This window comes from Narcine bancroftii, chromosome 2, assembly GCF_036971445.1.
Source record: "Narcine bancroftii isolate sNarBan1 chromosome 2, sNarBan1.hap1, whole genome shotgun sequence".
NCBI lineage: Eukaryota > Metazoa > Chordata > Chondrichthyes > Torpediniformes > Narcinidae > Narcine > Narcine bancroftii.
In genome coordinates this window covers 245240661-245260640 of record NC_091470.1, presented here as the reverse complement: position 1 = coordinate 245260640, position 19980 = coordinate 245240661, and the positions used below count along the sequence as shown (strand labels likewise).

The 19980-nt window shown below is 39.9% G+C and overlaps 1 protein-coding gene and 1 long non-coding RNA gene across 8 annotated transcripts in view; one reads left to right on the top strand and one right to left on the bottom strand.

The window, feature by feature from the left end:
* The window catches only part of LOC138755194 (transcriptional activator GLI3-like), a 469347-nt gene that overhangs the window by 289365 nt on the left and 160002 nt on the right, over window positions 1-19980 (top strand). The window lies entirely within an intron of this gene.
* The window catches only part of LOC138755197 (uncharacterized), a 65894-nt gene that overhangs the window by 29883 nt on the left and 16031 nt on the right, over window positions 1-19980 (bottom strand). For all 5 annotated transcript variants that reach the window (XR_011352107.1, XR_011352106.1, XR_011352104.1 and 2 more), the window contains one exon: window positions 1773-1984. This is a non-coding gene — a long non-coding RNA (uncharacterized lncRNA). The remainder of the gene's footprint in view (window positions 1-1772; window positions 1985-19980) is intronic.

Below are 19980 nucleotides of genomic sequence, written 5' to 3'. Positions count from 1 at the left end.
CCAGTGGGTCCCTCACAATGCGGATAAAGTCCACCCCATCTTAAAGTCCACCTCCTTCCCATTATTAGCTGAGGCCCAGGTGGCTTTCAACTACATTCAGAGCTACATTGCAAAGGCCACCATACATGCGGTGGACAAGAATGCACCATTCCAGGTGGAGAGCAATCCCTCTGTTGTAGCTCTGCCTGCTACCCTTAACCAGGCAGGCAGGCCAGTTTCTTTTAATCCTGCACCCTACAAGGCCATGAGATTCGGAACTCATTAGTGGAGAAAGAGGCCAAGCCATGGTAGAGGCCTTCAGGCACTGGAGGTATTACCTAGCCGACAGAAAATTTACACTGCTCACCAGTGATCAGTGGCATTCATGTTTAATAATGCAAAAAGAGGTAAAATAAAGAATGATAAGATTGCCAGGTGGAGGATCGAACTCTCCACCTATAATTATGATATAGTATACAGGCCAGGTATTCTCAAGAGGAAGCTCTGCCTCTGCACACACCGGCCAGTTGCGGTCACTGCAGAATGAGATTTGCCACCTGGGCATCACTCGCATGACTCATTTTGTCAAGGCACGCAACCTGCCCTACACCATTGAGGACATCAGGGAAATAACCAGGTCCTGCCAGATCTGTGCTGAGTGCAAACCGTACTTCTACCACCCCAACAAAGCACACATGATAAAGGCATCCCACCCCTTCAAGTGACTCAGTGTCAACTTCAAGGTCCCCTCCCTTCCGTCAACAGAAATATGTACTTAATGTCATTGATGAGTATTCACACTTTCCATTCGCCATCCCCTGCCCAGACATGACCACCATAACGGTCATCAGGAACTTGCACTCTATTTTCACTCTGTTCGGGTATCCCAGCTATATCCATAGTGACCAGGGCTCATCATTTATGAGCGAAGAGCTACGCCAGTATCTGCTCAAAAGAAGCATTGCCTCAAGCAGGACGACTAGCTACAATCCCTGAGGGGAACAGACAAGTTGAAAAGGAAAATGCGACGGTAGGGAAGGCCATGAAATTGGCTCTCCAGTCCAAAGGCCTTCCAGACTGACACTGACAAGAAGTCCTACCCACAGCACTCCACTTCATAAGGTCACTTCTTTGCACTGCAACCAACGCAACTCCTCACGAGCTAATGCTCACTTTCCAGAGGAAATCCACATCCATCCTCCCAGCTTGGCTAATGGCACCAGGACTGGTCCTGCTGAGAAAGCACATGAGGAGGAGCAAGACAGGCCCCCTGATCGAGAAGGTGTACCTGATGCATGCCAACCCAATATATGCCTACGTGGCATACAATGATGGCAGAGAGGTCATCATCTCAATCAGAGACCTGGCAACCACTGGAACTGAGGATCCGATGCCTCAAACAAGCCAGGACCCACCAAGTACCCCACCCAGGGTTCCAGAAGATACTGCTCGGGAAGTGGGTCAATCCACTCCGCGATCAGAGCTGGAGCCCTCGAGACCCAGTAGCTCTGCACCACAGGGTCCAGGAAGTTCAGGAAGCCCAAAATCCTCCAGTACTGAGGCGCTCAACCAGAATAACCAGACCTCCTGACAGACTCAACTTGTAAATATTTGTAAACCATTAGTTTTTTTTGAATATCTGGTCTCTGTTTTTCACCTGCAGGTTTTATTCTGAAGGAAGGGGTGAATGCAGTGAACTGGAATTCACTGTCTGTGTGTTGTTCAGATGACTGGCTCCTCCCTTGGCTCCACCCTCACCTACCCCAATATAAACCCTGGTTTTCCTGCCTTACCTCAGATTCACTCGAGGACTGATGTGCCTACCGGCCGTTGATTGTAAACTATTAAAGATGCGTTTGTGTAGCTCACAAGTCTCTGAGTGCAATCAGTCGTGTTACAGGATCAAATTCGATTTTATATTTCCAGGTTGTTGCTCCGGGATGTTGTTCCAAGAATGCCCAGTGAAAGGCCAATGTGGTCCGGGATTAGAGTGTGGCAACCTTATCTGAAACACACAGGTACACAGATATAAAGGAAATGAACAATCTGTTCCAGATTGGCGCAGGCGACATCTTCTTGTTCTTTTGTCCCTTACCCCTTTTTAAGTACCAGGGTTTTTTATCCGTTTTTTGCAAGGGTTGGTGACCTCAATAGTTTTTGTTTTTTTAAATAATTTATGTAACTTTCTTCTCATTTGTATTGGGGCATGGAGGGGAGGGAGAAGGGAGGGGTTGAAAGAAGGGGTATTGCTGTCTGAATCTACGAGTCTTTGAAAATCAAAAATAAAATATTTTTAAATAAGTGGAGTTGAGTGCAGGGTCAAGGGAAAAGCATGGAATACTTTGCCAGCAATTTACATCTGCTGTGAGTTAAAATGTGTGGAACAGGGGGAATTGTTATCTGCAGGCCTTTCATATTATTTTAAATGGTCAGAACCGGCCCTATTTCGTATGAATGAATTTTTCGGATAACCGGTCATTTTTTAAAAACAGCCCAGTAGCAACAGCAAATCACTCAATTCAAAGTCCACAATGTTGCTGCCGATGCCCGACACATCCACACTGCTGCCACCAATTCCCTGGAAAGTTTCCCAGGCCAGTGAAACACTCACGAATCAGCATGCAACTGTTTTCCCCGATGGCTCATTCTGGCAAGGGCTGTTCTGGCTTCACATCCACTACTCTGGCACCTCATTGGACTGTTTTGGGGCCAATCCAGCACCTCATGGACCTACTCAGGGTAGCGGTGGTTGCAGCTCAATGCAGGATCAATGGCCATCTTCATTACCCATAGTGCCCCATGCAGCTGGCACTGCTCTGCCAGTGCCAGCGCCAGGGATACGCAAATGCCTGTTCTGCTCCTGCACAGGTGGCCACTCTCCTTGATGATGGTGGGACAAGCAATTCTCCCAAACGCTTGTGACTGGGAGACAGCAGCACACAGTTTGAGAGGGCGAGTTGGAGAGAAAAGTCAATAGGGGAAGGTAAAAAAAGAAATGGAAAGAGAGAGGGGAGGGAGTTACCTGAAACAAGGACAATTGTCTTTCTAATTTCATGTCGGGTGAATTTTGTTTTCAACCTGTGAGGTCAGTTTGGCTCTGAAAAATATTTCGATAAATGAGGATTTCTGATTGTTTCGGATATCCTCATTTATCCATTTTTCAGAGGTGAACAGATATCACTTTCAGGTCCAAAAAATTTTCAGATAAATGAGGATTTTGTACAATCCAAGTTCTGATCATTGGAGTTGCACTGTATTTTGATGAAAGAGGGTCATTTTAAACTTCAATCTTGTGAATGAATTGCTAAAGTGAATAAATAATGTTTTGGATTTTGCAAGCTGCTATTTAGAGGATGCAAATAAAAACATTAATTTAGCTTATTAAAAACACTGGTGTAATTTTATTCAAAATATTCATATGCCTAACTACAAAATCAGAGTTTGCAGTATTTCCACCATTTACCATTTTTTTCTCAAGAACAAGGAACAATTGATGTCCAGAATTCACAGCAGAATTTTTGTTTTGATTAATAATGCTGCTATAGATTTCATTTTTAAAAGTATTGATGTCTAGGAGTCATGGCCAGCATTTTGATTTTGTTAATGAATATTGTTTGTTCGTCGTTATTTATTCAGAAGTGGTGAATGCAATGGACTGTAAATTCTTGGCAAAGTCTTCCATGCTTTTCTTTTGATCCTGCACTCAACTCCACTTTTTAAAAAAATATTTTATATTTGATTTTCAAAGACTCAGATTCAGACAGCAATACACCTTCTTTCAACAGTTATGTATAACATACAGTCTGTTTTGCCCCTCCCTATTCCCTCCCCTCCATACCCCAATACAAATGAGAAGAAAGTTTCATAAATTATACAAATATTTAAAAAAACACATACTGTTGAGGTCATCAAGCCTTGCAAAAAACAGATAAAAAACCCTGGTACTTAAAAAGGGGTAAGGGACAAAAGAACAAGAAGGTGTCGCCTGCGCCAATCTGGAACAGATTGTTCATTTTCTTGATATCTATGTATCTGTGTATTTCAGATAAGGTTGCCACACTCTAATGAATGTGTGGTTATTTCCTCCTTAAATTGTATGTGATTTTTCTTTTTTTTTTTTTTTTTTTTTAATTTTTTTATTTTTCACACCATAAATCACATTAGCCATGATATACACTATTTCTTTTCACACATATACAGTGACTTTTTCTCCCCCCCCACTTTCCTCCCAAACCACCCCCCCACCCCCCCCTCTCATCCATTTTAGGTATACAATCTAGGTTGCATTAATCCAGTCAGACAATGTTGTCATTCAACAAAATTACACCAGAAATTCTACTGAGTCCATTCTTTTCTTTCCTTCTCCTTCCATCAACTTAGGTAATGTTTGTCCTCGGTAGGTTTTCGCTATTGTATTTAATGTAAGGCTCCTATACTTGTTCGAATATTTCAATATTATTTCTTAACCAATATGTTATTTTTTTCTAATGGAATACATTTATTCATTTAAATTTGGTAGTTTCTTCCTTTTAATTTGGTTATGTATTCCATTAATATTTAAAGACATATAGTTCAGCGTAGCCCTTTTATATTTTGTTTATCTTCTCTTTCCGTTTTTCCATCATTACCTTTCCTCCTTTTCCATTTCTGTTTTCTTATTTTCAACTCTTTATAGGACAACATTCCTACAACATCTAACATTTTCCTTATTCTCCTATTTCTATCTTATTTATCCCCAATCTCCCCTTCACCTCCTGAGTTGTCCTTTATCCCTTGTCGGACAACCACATCTCCCCTCTCCATTTGGATTTGCGAATCCACTCGCAAGCGTCAACTGATTGTGCAGTGACCGCTATTTCCCCCCACCCCGCCTCCCCCAGAAAAGATTTCACTTTTCATATGTCACAAAGGTCCCTCTTTTAATTCCCTCCTTATTCTCTCTATTCCATTACCTTCCCTTATTAATTCTTGTCTATACTATCTATATTTTCCTCTAAGTACAGATACATTCATGTATGCTCATTGTCTCTATTCACTCTTATACCTCTTTACCTGCATACATATCAATCGTGATCATTTTTACTCTCATTACCCGTCTTCATCCCTCAGTCTATTTTTGTCTTTACCCACATACATATCAGTCGTGATCATTTTAACTCTCATTACCCGTCTTCCTCCCTCAGTCTATTTTTGTAATTGTTCTGCAAATTTTCGTGCTTCTTCTGGATCCGAGAATAGTCTGTTTTGCTGTCCTGGAATAAATATTTTCAATACCGCTGGATGCTTTAGTATAAATTTATACCCTTTCTTCCATAAAATCGCCTTTGCTGTATTGAACTCTTTTCTCTTCTTTAGGAGTTCAAAACTTATATCTGGATAAATGAAGATTTTTTGCCCTTTATACTCCAGTGGTTTGTTGCCCTCTCTTACTTTTTCCATTGTCTTCTCCAGTACCTTTTCTCTTGTAGTATATCTTAGGAATTTTACTACAATAGATCTTGGTTTTTGTTGTGGTTGTGGTTTAGAGGCCAATACTCTATGTGCCCTTTCTATTTCCATTTCATGCTGTAGTTCTGGACATCCTAGGGTCTTAGGGATCCACTCTTTTATAAACTCCCTCATATTCTTGCCTTCTTCATCTTCCTTAAGGCCCACTATCTTTATGTTATTTCTTCTGTTATGGTTTTCCATTGTATCTATTTTTTGAGCTAGTAGTTCTTGTGTCTCTTTAGTTTTTTTATTAGATTTCTCCAATTTCTTTTTTAAGTCTTCTACCTCCATTTCTGCTGCTACTGCCCGCTCTTCCATCTTGTCCATTTTCTTTCCCATTTCTGTTAAGGTCATCTCCATTTTAATTATTTTCTCCTCTGTGTTGTTTATTCTTTTTCTTAAATCCTTAAATTCCTGTGTTTGCCATTCTTTAAATGATTCCATGTATCCTCTAATAAGAGCAAGTATATCCTTTACCTTGCCTCTCTTTTCTTCTTCTATTTCACCATACTCTTCATCTTCTTCTTCCTCTGGGTTGACCATCTGTTGTTTCTTTGTTGCCCTTTCCTTCTCTTCTTTCTTGTTTTCATTGTTTTCTGTGGACTCTTCTTGCTGCAGGTGTTCTGCAGCTGTCGTTGCCGGCTGTGGAGATCGACTCCCCAGCTGGTCCCCCCTCCCGTCGGTGTGTTTTTTTTCATTCGCATCGCGCATGCGCGAAACTTCGCGCATGCGCGGTTGCGCACTTTTGTTCGGCTCTGCGAGCCATTTTTGTAGTCCATTATTTACCGACCTGAGGGAGCGGGTTTCTCTCTCCGCAGCGGGCCTCTTCGGACAGGTAAGGCCTTCACCTTTTTCCTCCTTTGTCTTCTCTTCCTCTCTTCTTACCGTTGCTTTCGACTTTTCTTTTTTTGTCGCCATCTTCTTTCCACCTTTATACTCACTTTTCTGTAACTTTTATTTCTGTGCCTTTGTGTTTTCTCTTGTTTTTCCCGACTTTTCTGGAGAGGGCTGGAGTTCACCGTCCGGCCACTACTCCATCACGTGACTCCCCTCGTATGTGATTTTTCCAGGGGAATGCAACTCTGCATTTCCGTATTCCATCATGTAATATTTAGTTTGGAGTTGGATGTCCACGTAACCATTATACACTTCCTGACTACTGACAAGGCAGGCTTCACAAAATGAATTTGGTATTTGGACAGTCTAAAACTCACGTCCCCAATATCTCCCAGAAGGTACACCTGGATCCTGTGGAAAATCCACCTTCATAATTTTTTCCAGAATGTCCCCAGGTCCTCCCAGAAGGATCTCACCTTTGTACACAATCAGGTTGAGGGAGGGCCCCTCCCCCCAATCCTGGACACAAATTGGATTGCATGCAGTAGGTGAAAAGATAACAGGAGAGTTTATATATAAATAGGACACTAAATTAATTTCAAAGGAAATGGCAAAGAATAAATCAGTGTATTGGATTGAAGGTAAGGGATATCTCCCAAAATGCCTTTGACTGAGAACAACTCTGGACAATAAAATTCTGGACACCTGGTGCCAGAAAGAGATCAGGTGTATCAGGTGTATCAAGGATTGTTGCAAGCGAGGGCAGTTCATGTCATTCAAGCAACTGAGAAATAAATATGATTTGTCTAATAGAACATTCTTCTGCTATCTGCAACTAAGATCTTTTTTAAGGGTCAAGTTGGGACCATCTATGACCCTGCCCATTTGTAATGTCATGGAGATTCTAATTCGAAGGGAGAATGTGCATAAGTTTATCTCAATAATGTATTTCATATTCCAAAGTAAGGGCCCGAAGCTAGGCTTACACAGGTCGAGGGAAAGGTGGGAGTCAGACTTTGGCACAGCAATCCACGAGCAGTGCTGGTCAGATCTGTGTTTGGACAGCATAATAGCAGTTATTAATTCCAGGTGCTGATTGGTGCAATATAATTTTCTGCATCAATTGTACCTCACACAACTCAACTCCACTTTAACAACTGAATAACAAAAGTTGTACAATTCTATAAAATCCACAAGTCTTGACTTTTTTGAATGGTTTAGAAAACCAGTACATGATTAGGTAAGTTCAGTGGGATTTTGTGAAAGAGAAATTGTTCTTGAGGATGTCAACTGTCTAATGACTAGGATGTAATTTGTGTCAAAGGCTTAGATGGGGCAGGATTTGATGCAATATGTAGTTAGTTCAATGTTAGGTCACTCATCTGAGTGCTACTGGAACCATGTAATCCAGTACTACCTGTCACATAGTCAACTGGTTGATGACTAAACCGGCTCCTCCATCAGGCTTGCTTGGTGCAGAGGTGACTAGACACCCTGCAGGATGAAAAATAAGACTTGTCAAAGGCTGGTTGAACCCTCTCAGAGGGTCATTGGCTACTAGCAAACACATGTCATGAAGTGCAGAAAAGGCACCCCTTGCATCAAAGCTTGGTCTGACCATTCACTGCAACAGAACTTCCCCCAGCCATCTTGGACCTTGCCATGCTGCTGGATCTGGGAGGGGATGTTGAGAGGGTGGGTCTGGACCTGTGCAACCCCAACTTATCTGAAATCTATTCAAACTCACCCTGTTCCTTTCTGAGGAGTGGGGTATCCTCATATGAAACCCCACAAACTGACTGAAGGGAACAATCATCATCCTATGGGATAGATAGCCAGGAGAAGAAGATAGTTCAACCAAAGAAAGGGCCCATACTCGACCTTGAATTGGGAAATTAATTGGGCCAGGTGATCAGAGTTTCAATGGGAGAGCACTGTAGGAAAAGTGGACACATTTTCTTGAATTTCAAGATGATTATGAATGAGGGTCCTAATGGGAAAACATCAAAATGGGGTAGGGCAAATTATAATATTATTTGACAGTTCAGAGGAGCAGCTGGTATCATGGGATTCATGGTGAATTTGTAGGGATTCGGAATTTATTGATCCTTATGTGGTCATGCAATTGGCAAAGAAGAATGTATGATATATTTGGCTTTTATTGGGTGGGGCATTGAGTGTTAAAGGAATGAAGTCAAATTGCAGCCATGTGAAAACTTGGCTGAGATTACACTTGGAATATTGTGTGCAATTCTCCTTACCCGCATGATAGGAAGGATGTGGAATCTTTACAATGGGTACTTAAGAAACTTAACAAAATGTCGCTCTGGGGAGAGGTTGGATAAACCTGTGGAGCCTCAGGGGAGACTTGATAAGTTTACATAATTATGAGAGGTATTGATACGGTAGAGATAAACTTACTCCAAGGCTAAAAATATCAAACACTAGAGGATATGCATTTAAACTAGGTAGCAGGAAGGGGGTACAATTTAAAGGAGAGGGTGGGACAAGTTAAATACACAGGTGCTTAGAATGGACTGCCAGGAGCAATGGTGGAAACATGTAATAATAATGTTCAAGAGGCTTCTAGCTAGAAGCATGAAAAAACAAGGAAAAGGGGATATGGATCATGTGCAAGCAGCAGAGATTTAATTTAATTTAGCCATGATGTTCAGTGTGGATACATGGAACACAGGGTTTATTCCTGTGCTGTGCAGTTCCATTCCATTTATGTTCTATAATTTGCCTGTTAGAATAGATAAAGTATAACCTGTAGATATTGTATATTTAGCTTCTCAATAATTTGCTAAGGTGCCACATGAAAGGTTGTTAAATAGAAATAATAGTCTTTGATATTTTTAATATTGTTTAAATTTAGGCAAACAGCATGGTAACAGGCCCTTTGGCCTATGAGCCTAGGCTGCTCAATTACACCCAATTATCCTACATCGGCCGGTTCATTTTTGAACAGTGGGAGGAAACCCACGCAGACATGGAGAGAATATACAAACTCCTTACAGATAATGTGGAATTCAAACCCCAGTCCTGATCACCGGTTCTGTAGCAAAGTTGCGCTAACTGATACGCTAACTGTGCTGCCCAATGTATGGAATTAACTAATTCCATATAGAATGAATAGAGGCTCTGATAGGGGTTGATTCTGTCTAATCAATTTGATTAAATGTTTTGGAGGCAACAAAGTGTACTGATGTAGTTTACATGGATTTTGATAAGGCCTTCAGTCAGGTTCCACCTTGAGACTGATTCAAAACATCGGATTTGGGGCAAACACAATGCTTTCTTTCATTAGCTGGGTCATAGGATAGAGGTAGTCCCTGACTTACGGCCGTGTTCAGTTCTGACCAATAGTTCGTATCTTGAAATGGACGCATTGGATTTGTTTTATTGCTCATCAAATACAACATGGCACCCACCAAGACAACTTTCTCAAGAGGTTGTCTACCCCTGCCACAGCATTATTTTCCATAGATAGGCCCTTACTTTTACCCCAAAAGTGTAATTTTTATATTTACATATTTTTTATTTATTTTACAAAATTCATAGAGTATTTTTTTCAGTCGTATTTATGGATGGTCATAAGTTGCATAGATCACAGGTTGGGGTCTACCTATATAGAAGTAGGGTGGTAATGCTACAACTTTAGAAAACGTTGGTGAGACAACAGCTGGAAGATATTTTGCACTGTAGGATGGATGTGATTGCACTGGAGAGGGAGCAGAGGAGATTCGTCAGGATTTTGCTTCAAAGCTCTAGCATCTGCTGTTTTTTTTTTCATTTTCATTAGAATTTTGCCTTGAATATTTAGTTCTTGGGAGAAATCAAACCAGCTGATTTTATTTCCATAAAGAAGAAGGTGAGGGGGACATTACTTGAGGGATATGGAAAATTGTAAGGGTAGATAGTGAGAAAGTGATCCCCATAGCAAACGTGTCCAAACTAGAGGGCAATGGTGTAACCTTTGAGGGGTAGAAATCATAAATCCACTCTTAAGAATATTTTCACCAAAGGAGTGTTTGGAATCTGGAACACACTACCTGAGGGTATTATGGAGACAAAGGCTCTCTCAAAATATATGTTGAATGGTCAAGAACCCTCAAGGCAAGGTGCTGGAAGTGGAATCAGTATGAATGGTTAGCATGGACACAGTAGTTCCATGATTTGTGACTATTACTCTATGTTAGCAGCTGCAGAAGGATAGTGAAACCTTAAGAAAGAAATGCCTTCATTGTGAAGAAGGTAATGCACCCAAGATAATGACTTTATCTCTTTCCTGTGGATGCTGCCTGAAACTCCTGTTATTTCTCGATTTGCTTTGAGTTTCCAATGGCTGCAGCATTTTGCATATTACTTTCAGCATTCTTAAAATGGCTGAGAAGCTTTCACAGATATTTATTATTATATCTAAAAAAAGTCATCATATTCCATTTGACATTTGTCTTATTCATATTTGGGATCTAAGCATATTTGGGATCTAAAGCAAAAGTACTGCGGATCCTTTCTTGTCTATGAAGGGCTGGATTGACCCCTCGTTAGCTACTGAAAATCATGTTTTTCTTATTGTGTTACGAGGTAGAGAGAACTGGGATTGTGTCACAGCGACGGCAAAGTAACAATGACTCTGTTTCAATGAGGGTTGTAATGGACTTGCAAAGTTGATTCTGGCAATTTCATCAGACGGTTAAAAATCAGTGCCTTGCTGTGGGTTTGGGCTAGATCAGATAAGGGTTTTTATGATAATCTAATAATTTCATGGTCATCACTTCTAAAGGTAGCTTGTTATTCCATCTTATTCATTTGTTTGGAATTAACATCCCCATTTGCAATGATGAGATTCAAATTCAGTGTGCCTCATAAATACAGCAAATCTCTGAACACTAGTCCTGTAGGCCACTAATCACACTCACACCCTCCAGCTCTGGCAATTCTTGTCTCATTTTGGGATTCTGGGGTAAATGTTTTTTTTTTCTGTAGCATCATAAACTCTTTTAATGTTATTAAAATGAAAGGAATAACTTGCATCTATATTGATCCTTTCATACATACAGAGCAACCGAACTGTTGTACAAGCAATGAATTGCTTTTGAAGAGAGCAGCAGTTGTTTAATGGCAGGAGGCATGGACAGATATTTTGAAGCTTCTTCAAATATAGCTGAGATCAGTGCAGAAAAAAGAAAAGCTTGGATGCTCCTGGCTTACAGCTAATCTTGTTTCACTCAAATGAACAATTTTATATGTGCACAGATATGACAAAATACCCCTTCGATACAAATGAACACGGCATTCAGTGGCAAAAGATCCCATCTGGTTTGATGTGCTTTGGAGTCCAGTTAGTATTAAAATCCTGGGAGAACTAATTCACAGAGCAAAATTGATTCTACTGCTGCTCCCCATTATTCTCGCTGTCTTCCATTTAGCATGTTAGTTTCCTGACAGTAGAGTACACAGCACTTAGCAGCTGGTTTGTGAAACCATCAGTCAGGAAATTGTATGATAAATAGCAGGTATGGAGGTTTAGTGGCATTTTGTTCTGCTTCAGCAGTTTTAGCCTGACTTTGGAAAAGTCATCATGTGGCATTTTGTCAAGGGCTGCAACAGAAGATGGTAATAGTACAGTAACTTATTACGCAGACACTTGAGTTATGATGTTCTCCAGCTGTATTGTTCATGTGTGAATAATAAGTCACAAGATGGATAATTATCCTGGATCTAGTCATGCAGACCACTTCTAACCATACGGCTTTGTCCTAAGCAGACTATGTAGTAATGATGGACTGTCTCTGTATTGTGGCGAAAAGCTGTTGGAAGACAGGGGGTAGAGATGAACGATTACTCCAAGAGTTGAGTTCATTCATTTTTAGTTGAGTCCTGATGGTAATGAAATTCATTGGTTTTGTTCCATTGCTGACAGTTAAAGTGGCTGTGTACTGTATGTGTTCCAGCTTACCTTTGGACAGTTTTTTTTTTGCAGTGTTCATTCAGCAGATTTTTAATATTACAAATATGAGAGTTAAAGGCTCTCTGTGTTTCATTTATTTTTGGTTAGTGTATCGTAATCCATTGCTGAATGGGATTCCGTTTTTTGTCTTGTGCCATGACTAAAGCAGATCAGGTTGGGAATTCACTTCACCCCAGTTCTCCTGGAAAAGAGAATCTTGTATGGGGGGTCCATTCATTGTTGGAGGAAAACTTAAAAGTGAAAGAAAGAGGTTAAAAAAAAGTTGTTCCTTCAAATATTGAAGAGATAAGAAAAAATAGGCACCTGTATGAAGTGAAGAAATGGCTTGGATCTCCTGCCATTTGCATGTGCAGCAGGAACAGGTACCTTGATATTTCTTCATTTCTTCTCTTTGGTTAGGTTGCTGTTGTAGACCTGATGGCTTAATGTGTTAACTGCAGAAGCATAAATTCATCTGCTTTTTAGTTTTATCAGCTGTTCAAGTTTCTCTTCTGCATGAATGAGTCCATGAAGAGTCTTTTTGTGGAATTGGATCAAGAGGAATTTTTGTCGAGAGCCTGAGAGTACAGCAATGGTACATGGAAATGAATAAGTGTATTCCATTGGAAAAAATAACATACAATTAAAAAAAATAAAGTTACATTGTTTGAACAAATTTGGGAACCATACATGGAACATAACAGAGAGAGCTTGCCTCAGACCTCCATCCCCTAAAATGATAAGAAGACAAAACTATTAGATTTACTGTGTAAAAGTAGATGATACATTTTTCTTGTTTGTTTTTCCCTTGTGTGAAGGCGTTGTTTTATGGTTTTATTGTATTGTATGTGTTGAATATTTATTGGTTTTGAAGGGGGGTGGGAGGGAAGGGGTGGAAAGGGGGAAAATGTCACTGTGTATATTTAATGAGAAACGTTTGTACATATTTGGTTGATATAGTGTGAGAAATTTAAAAAATTTTTTAAAAAAGAGGAATTTTTGTAATACATAAATAGTCTGTCCACTTCAATTCATGGGAGTCAGGTAAAAATTACTTGAGTTTTGCAAGTTACTCAGATTTGTTATTGAAATTCAGAAAAATTTGGGAAAGAATTTTAACTCTTCACATGTGGCAGAAATGGAAAAGGTGGAGGACAGTTAAAATGGGTGGCTTGGCACTTACCTGCTGAATTTAAAAATACTTGATTTAGTAGATGTTTGAGCTAGGTAAGTTTTCCACTGTCACTCAGATATGGAGACTATAGGCCCTTTCACAGTTGCTGTTCAGGATAGGAATGGGGGTTTGGGTTTTCACACTTGACCTCTCCTAACAGGGACACTGGACACTTTCACATTTGCAAGGAGCCATCCCCGGGGGTTAGGACTGTTCTATCTTCTACCGGTGACGTCATGATGCATCGAGCGATGGTGGGCCTGCCCTAAATCCTGATCAATTTATTATGATCTTATATTTGAACAAAATTAATCATGTCTAATTATAACTACTCAACTCAAACTACAGGGGAATCACGTTGCTCTCCATTGCAGGCAAAATCTTCGCTAGGATTCTACTAAATAGAATAATACCTAGTGTCGCCGAGAATATTCTCCCAGAATCACAGTGCGGCTTTCGCGCAAACAGAGGAACTACTGACATGGTCTTTGCCCTCAGACAGCTCCAAGAAAAATGCAGAGAACAAAACAAAGGACTCTACATCACCTTTGTTGACCTCACCAAAGCCTTCGACACCGTGAGCAGGAAAGGGCTTTGGCAAATACTAGAGCGCCTCGGATGTCCCCCAAAGTTCCTCAACATGATTATCCAACTGCACGAAAACCAACAAGGTCGGGTCAGATACAGCAATGAGCTCTCTGAACCCTTCTCCATTAACAATGGCGTGAAGCAAGGCTGTGTTCTCGCACCAACCCTCTTTTCAATCTTCTTCAGCATGATGCTGAACCAAGCCATGAAAGACCCCAACAATGAAGACGCTGTTTACATCCGGTACCGCACGGATGGCAGTCTCTTCAATCTGAGGCGCCTGCAAGCTCACACCAAGACACAAGAGAAACTTGTCCGTGAACTACTCTTTGCAGACGATGCCGCTTTAGTTGCCCATTCAGAGCCAGCTCTTCAGCGCTTGACGTCCTGCTTTGCGGAAACTGCCAAAATGTTTGGCCTGGAAGTCAGCCTGAAGAAAACTGAGGTCCTCCATCAGCCAGCTCCCCACCATGACTACCAGCCCCCCCACATCTCCATCGGGCACACAAAACTCAAAACGGTCAACCAGTTTACCTATCTCGGCTGCACCATTTCATCAGATGCAAGGATCGACAATGAGATAGACAACAGACTCGCCAAGGCAAATAGCGCCTTTGGAAGACTACACAAAAGAGTCTGGAAAAACAACCAACTGAAAAACCTCACAAAGATAAGCGTATACAGAGCCGTTGTCATACCCACACTCCTGTTCGGCTCCGAATCATGGGTCCTCTACCGGCACCACCTACGGCTCCTAGAACGCTTCCACCAGCGTTGTCTCCGCTCCATCCTCAACATCCATTGGAGCGCTTACATCCCTAACGTCGAAGTACTCGAGATGGCAGAGGTCGACAGCATCGAGTCCACGCTGCTGATGATCCAGCTGCGCTGGATGGGTCACGTCTCCAGAATGGAGGACCATCGCCTTCCCAAGATCGTGTTATATGGCGAGCTCTCCACTGGCCACCGTGACAGAGGTGCACCAAAGAAAAGGTACAAGGACTGCCTAAAGAAATCTCTTGGTGCCTGCCACATTGACCACCGCCAGTGGGCTGATATCGCCTCAAACCGTGCATCTTGGCGCCTCACAGTTTGGCGGGCAGCAACCTCCTTTGAAGAAGACCGCAGAGCCTACCTCACTGACAAAAGGCAAAGGAGGAAAAACCCAACACCCAACCCCAACCAACCAATTTTCCCCTGCAACCGCTGCAATCGTGTCTGCCTGTCCCGCATCGGACTTGTCAGCCACAAACGAGCCTGCAGCTGACGTGGACTTTTTACCCCCTCCATAAATCTTCATCCGCGAAGCCAAGCCAAAGAAGCTTTATGTACAGCACAGTATGAGCCCTTCACTCCCTGTTGTTGATGTGCCAACCTATAATAAACCTTTATAAGGGACTGTGGGAAAGTGCTGGCAATAAATAGCAATAGTATATATATTGTGTGCTCTAGTGCTATCAACCTGTTTAAAAATTGTCCGCTATATGAAAGTAGGTAGCATTTTCCTCATGGGCTTTATAAATTGTACGATATAGCACTACAACTTTCCCACACTGTTTAAAAATTGTCCGCTGTTGCTATTTATTTCACCTCTCTCTCTCTCTCCGCTGCGATTTTCCCACAGCAAAGTTTATACCTTCATTTTAATCTTTTCTTCCTTCACATTTCTGGACTCACGCAAATGATGGAGATTGTTGTTGGGGTCGAGGCCGTCAATCCCCAGCGTGAGATGATGTCATCTGACACCACCGTTGATCTGATTTTGCATTCACACTAGACTCTTTAAAGGCTGATTGGCCATTAATTCCTGGGATCAATTGCAAGTGTGAAAGGGGCTTACGATGCCAAAATATTAACAGTAGTCACGAAAGCATCACTGGAACATGCTATTTGGTGAAGTGCTGAGTTATTGAGCTTTTATGTTAAATTCATTTCTTCTGAAGGCACTGATGCTAGATTGGGTTATGGTCTATTGATGTTGATTCATATTGCCATTTTATCCATACAGTTTGTTATGACATTGAGTGCCAAAAGCTATTCTATTGTGAAGGGTCATTGGTGGTGAGGTTGGGAGCTGGTCAGAGCTCTGACACACAATTTCTCTTTTGGAGCTTAGGATCATTACAGCCTGTGCACTTACAGATTATATAATGTGCATTCTAGGAAAAGACAACTTGTACTAAGGAAGGAAATTATTCCAAATGTATTTGTAGGAAGGCCATGAATGCTTGCGAGGAATACAGAAAAGATTAACTGCAGTAGGTTCAAGATTGAAGCAATATGGTGTCCTTAGAGCAGAAGAGGAAAGAAGAATGTTGATGACAGTATTAAAAACCATCAAGTTTTTTAAAAAAAAATGAAGGGAAAGTTTCCAGTGGCTAAAAAGCAAATAAAAAGCACCAGGAGCTAAAAGACCAGCACCCCCATGGAAATAAAATGCAGAGTGGTTAGGATTTGGAATAGACTGGTAAGATTGTGAATACCAATTGAATCAAAGCCATCCAAAAAAAAAGAACCTAAGAAGAAGCAGGTGCTTGCCTTTCATCCCTTGGTGCCATTTCTGGTCTTCAGTAAAACCATTTTCATCTTGTTTCCATTTTCTTACATATAATAATGGAACCTTTACCTTTAATCCTTAATTCTCTTAATATCTAAAAATCTGTTAACCCATCTTGAATATAATGTGACTCCACCTCCACAGCCCTCTGGATCAGAAAATTCCAAAGATTCATGATCCGTTAGGTGAATAATTTTCTTTTAATATTTGTTCTGAATGGCTTGCTTCTGATTTTGAGGTTCGTTTTTGCTGTTCTCAACACCATAACTATGGGAAACATCAACTTGACATTTCTTCTGTTAAGTCCCTTAAAACTGTCGTACTTTTCAAATTTTTTTGGTTATGTAAGTCTTTTTATTTGATCTTGTACTATCTTTAACTTACATTGTTAGCCATGGTTAGATCACCTTTCCTGTCAGTGTTTGTATTTTCATGGAAACTTTTATTTGTAAGCCATGTATCATTTCTTTAAAAGGTAATATTTGCTTTTTTTAAACTGTTGAACCTTCTAACTTTTGTCCCACCTTTCTTCATTTCTTCACTGTTTGCTTTAGTCAGGTTAAAATCTATGGTTTCAGAATGAACTGTCTCAATCTTTGTATGAAATACTGAACTATGATATTACAATCACTGTTCCCTGAAGATCCCTTAACTGTCAAAGCATCAATTAACCCTTTCTCATTACACATTTCAAAATCTAAAAAAATGACTCTGTTATTGTTCCCTTAACACATTGATCATGAAAACCATCTCTTGTCCTTTGTACGCCACTTAAATTGATTTCCCACATTATTACTACTCATTTTATCCAAATTACCTATAGATTAATGTTTTCCATGATTCAATACCCTTGTTACATGCACTTCTTATGTTGAATAATACAGCACTGTACAGGCCCTTCAGCCCCTGATGTTGTGTTGACCCATATATTCCTTCCTTAAAAAAAGTACTAAACCCTCCCTACCCCGTAATCCTCTATTTTTCTTTCATCCATGTGTCTAAGAGTCTCTTAAATTCCCCCAGTGTTTCAGTCTCCAGCAACATCCCCGGCAAGGCATTCCAGGCATCCACAACTCTGTTAAGAAAAAACCCAAATATCTCCCCTAAACCTCTCTCCCTTAACTTTGTACACAAGTCCTCTGGTGTTTGCTGATCCTGCCCTGGGAAACAGGAGCTGGCTGTTCACCCTGTCTATGCCTCTCATAATCTTGTAGATCTCTATCAAGTCTCCTCTCATCCTTCTATGCACCAAAGAGAAAAGTCCCAATTCTGCTAACCTTATCTCATAAGACTTGTTTTCCAATCCAGGCAACTTTCTAGTAAATCATCTCTGCACCTTCTCCAAAGCTTGCACATCCTTCCTAGAATGAGGTGACCAGAATGGAACACAATACTCTAAGTGTGGTCTTACCACAGAAAATAATATAAAAGGGATAAAAATAAAAGACAAGGAATATAAAATCAGTTTATTTGCGAATGATGTTATAGTATACTTAACAGAACCAGAACTATCAATAAAAGAATAATATAAGAAATTGAAGGAATATGGAGAAGTGTCGGGCTACAAGATTAACGCAAATAAAAGTGAAGCAATGCCAATGAATAATGCGGATTTCTCAAAATTTAAGAAGGAATCACCATTCAGATGGCAAATGCAAGCAATAAGATACCTAGGTGTACAAATAAATAAAAATCTCGGCCATCTATATAAACTCAATTATTATCCACTAATGAAAAAATTACAGGATGATTTAGAGCATTGGAAAGATTTACCATTAACACTAATAGGAAGGATAAACTGTATTAAAATGAACATTTTCCCAAGGATATTATACCTATTTCAGGCATTGCCAATACACTTGACAGAGAAATTCTTGAAGGAGTTAAAGAAAATAATAAGGAAATTTTTATGGAAAGGGGGGAAACCGAGGATAGCACTAGATAAATTAACAGAATGGTATAAACAAGGAGGCTTACAACTGCCAAACTTTAAAAATTATTATAGAGCCACACAACTAAGATACCTATCAGATTTTTACCAAACAAGGGAAAAGCCAGATTGGACTAGATTAGAACTAGATAAAATAGGGGAAAAGATACCTGAACACAAAATTGGTACAACGTAGGAGTTCTCCAGTATTACATCATCTACTCAATATTTGGAAGAAGATTCATGTAGAAAGGAATAAAACAAATTACCAATTACCAAAACTAACATTGATGCAAAATCAGTTACTCCCTTTTACAATAGATAACCTTTCCTTTAGAGAATGGGAGAAAAAAGGGATCAAAAGAATAGAAAATTGTTTTTCAGGAAATAGATTATTATCCTTTGAACAAATGAAAGATAAATACAATATAACTCAAGATACAGTGCTGGCATATTACCAATTGAGATCCTACTTGAAGGACAAATTAGGAAGCAGTCTGAGGTTACCAGAGGGAAGTAACTTTGAATATGTGATTACAGATACAATGATAATCAAAAGATTTATAACAAATATGTATATTAAACTGCAAGAAAAGGAGAATGAGGAAACAAATGGTAAAACTAAACAAAAATGGGAACAAGATTTAAATATAAAGATAAAAAAGGAAACATGGGAGAAGTTATGTTCTGGAACATAAATACAATAAATACGAGGTTACGTATGATACAATATAACTGGATACACAGGCTATACATTACACCTCAAAAGTTAAATAAATGGGACCCAACAGTATCTGACAGATGTTTTCGATGTAAAAAAGAAATGGGAACAACAATTCATGCAATCTGGACATGTGAGAAAGTAGAAAAATTTTGGGAAGATCTAAACCAGATATTAAATAAAATTACAGAAAACAATATACCAAAAAATCCAGAGATCTTCCTCCTAAGTAACATAAAAAACAAAGAATTTGGAATTGATTTGGATGGTGCACAAAAAAGATTTGTTAAGATAGCTCTAGCCGTAGCAAAAAAATGTATTATGTCAACCTGGAAATTGGAAGATAATTTGAAAATACAACAATGGTATATAGAAATGAATAAATGTATTCCATTAGAAAAAATAATATATAGTTTAATAAATAATATTGAAATATTTGAACAAATATGGGAGCCTTACATGAAACACAATAGAGAAAACCTACCGGGGACATTCACTACCTAAATTAACGAAAGGAGAAGGAAATGAAAAGAATTGACTCAGTGGAATTTCTTGTTTATTTTTATTGAATGACAACATTGTTTGACTGGTTTAATGTATCTTAGATTTTGTACTTTAAATGGATGGGGGGGAGGTAGGGAGGGTGGGATGGGAGGAGGGAGGGGGGAGAAAATGACACTGTATATATTTGAAAAGGAAAATGTATGTATCATGGTCAATGTGGTTTATGGTGTGAAAAATAAAAAAA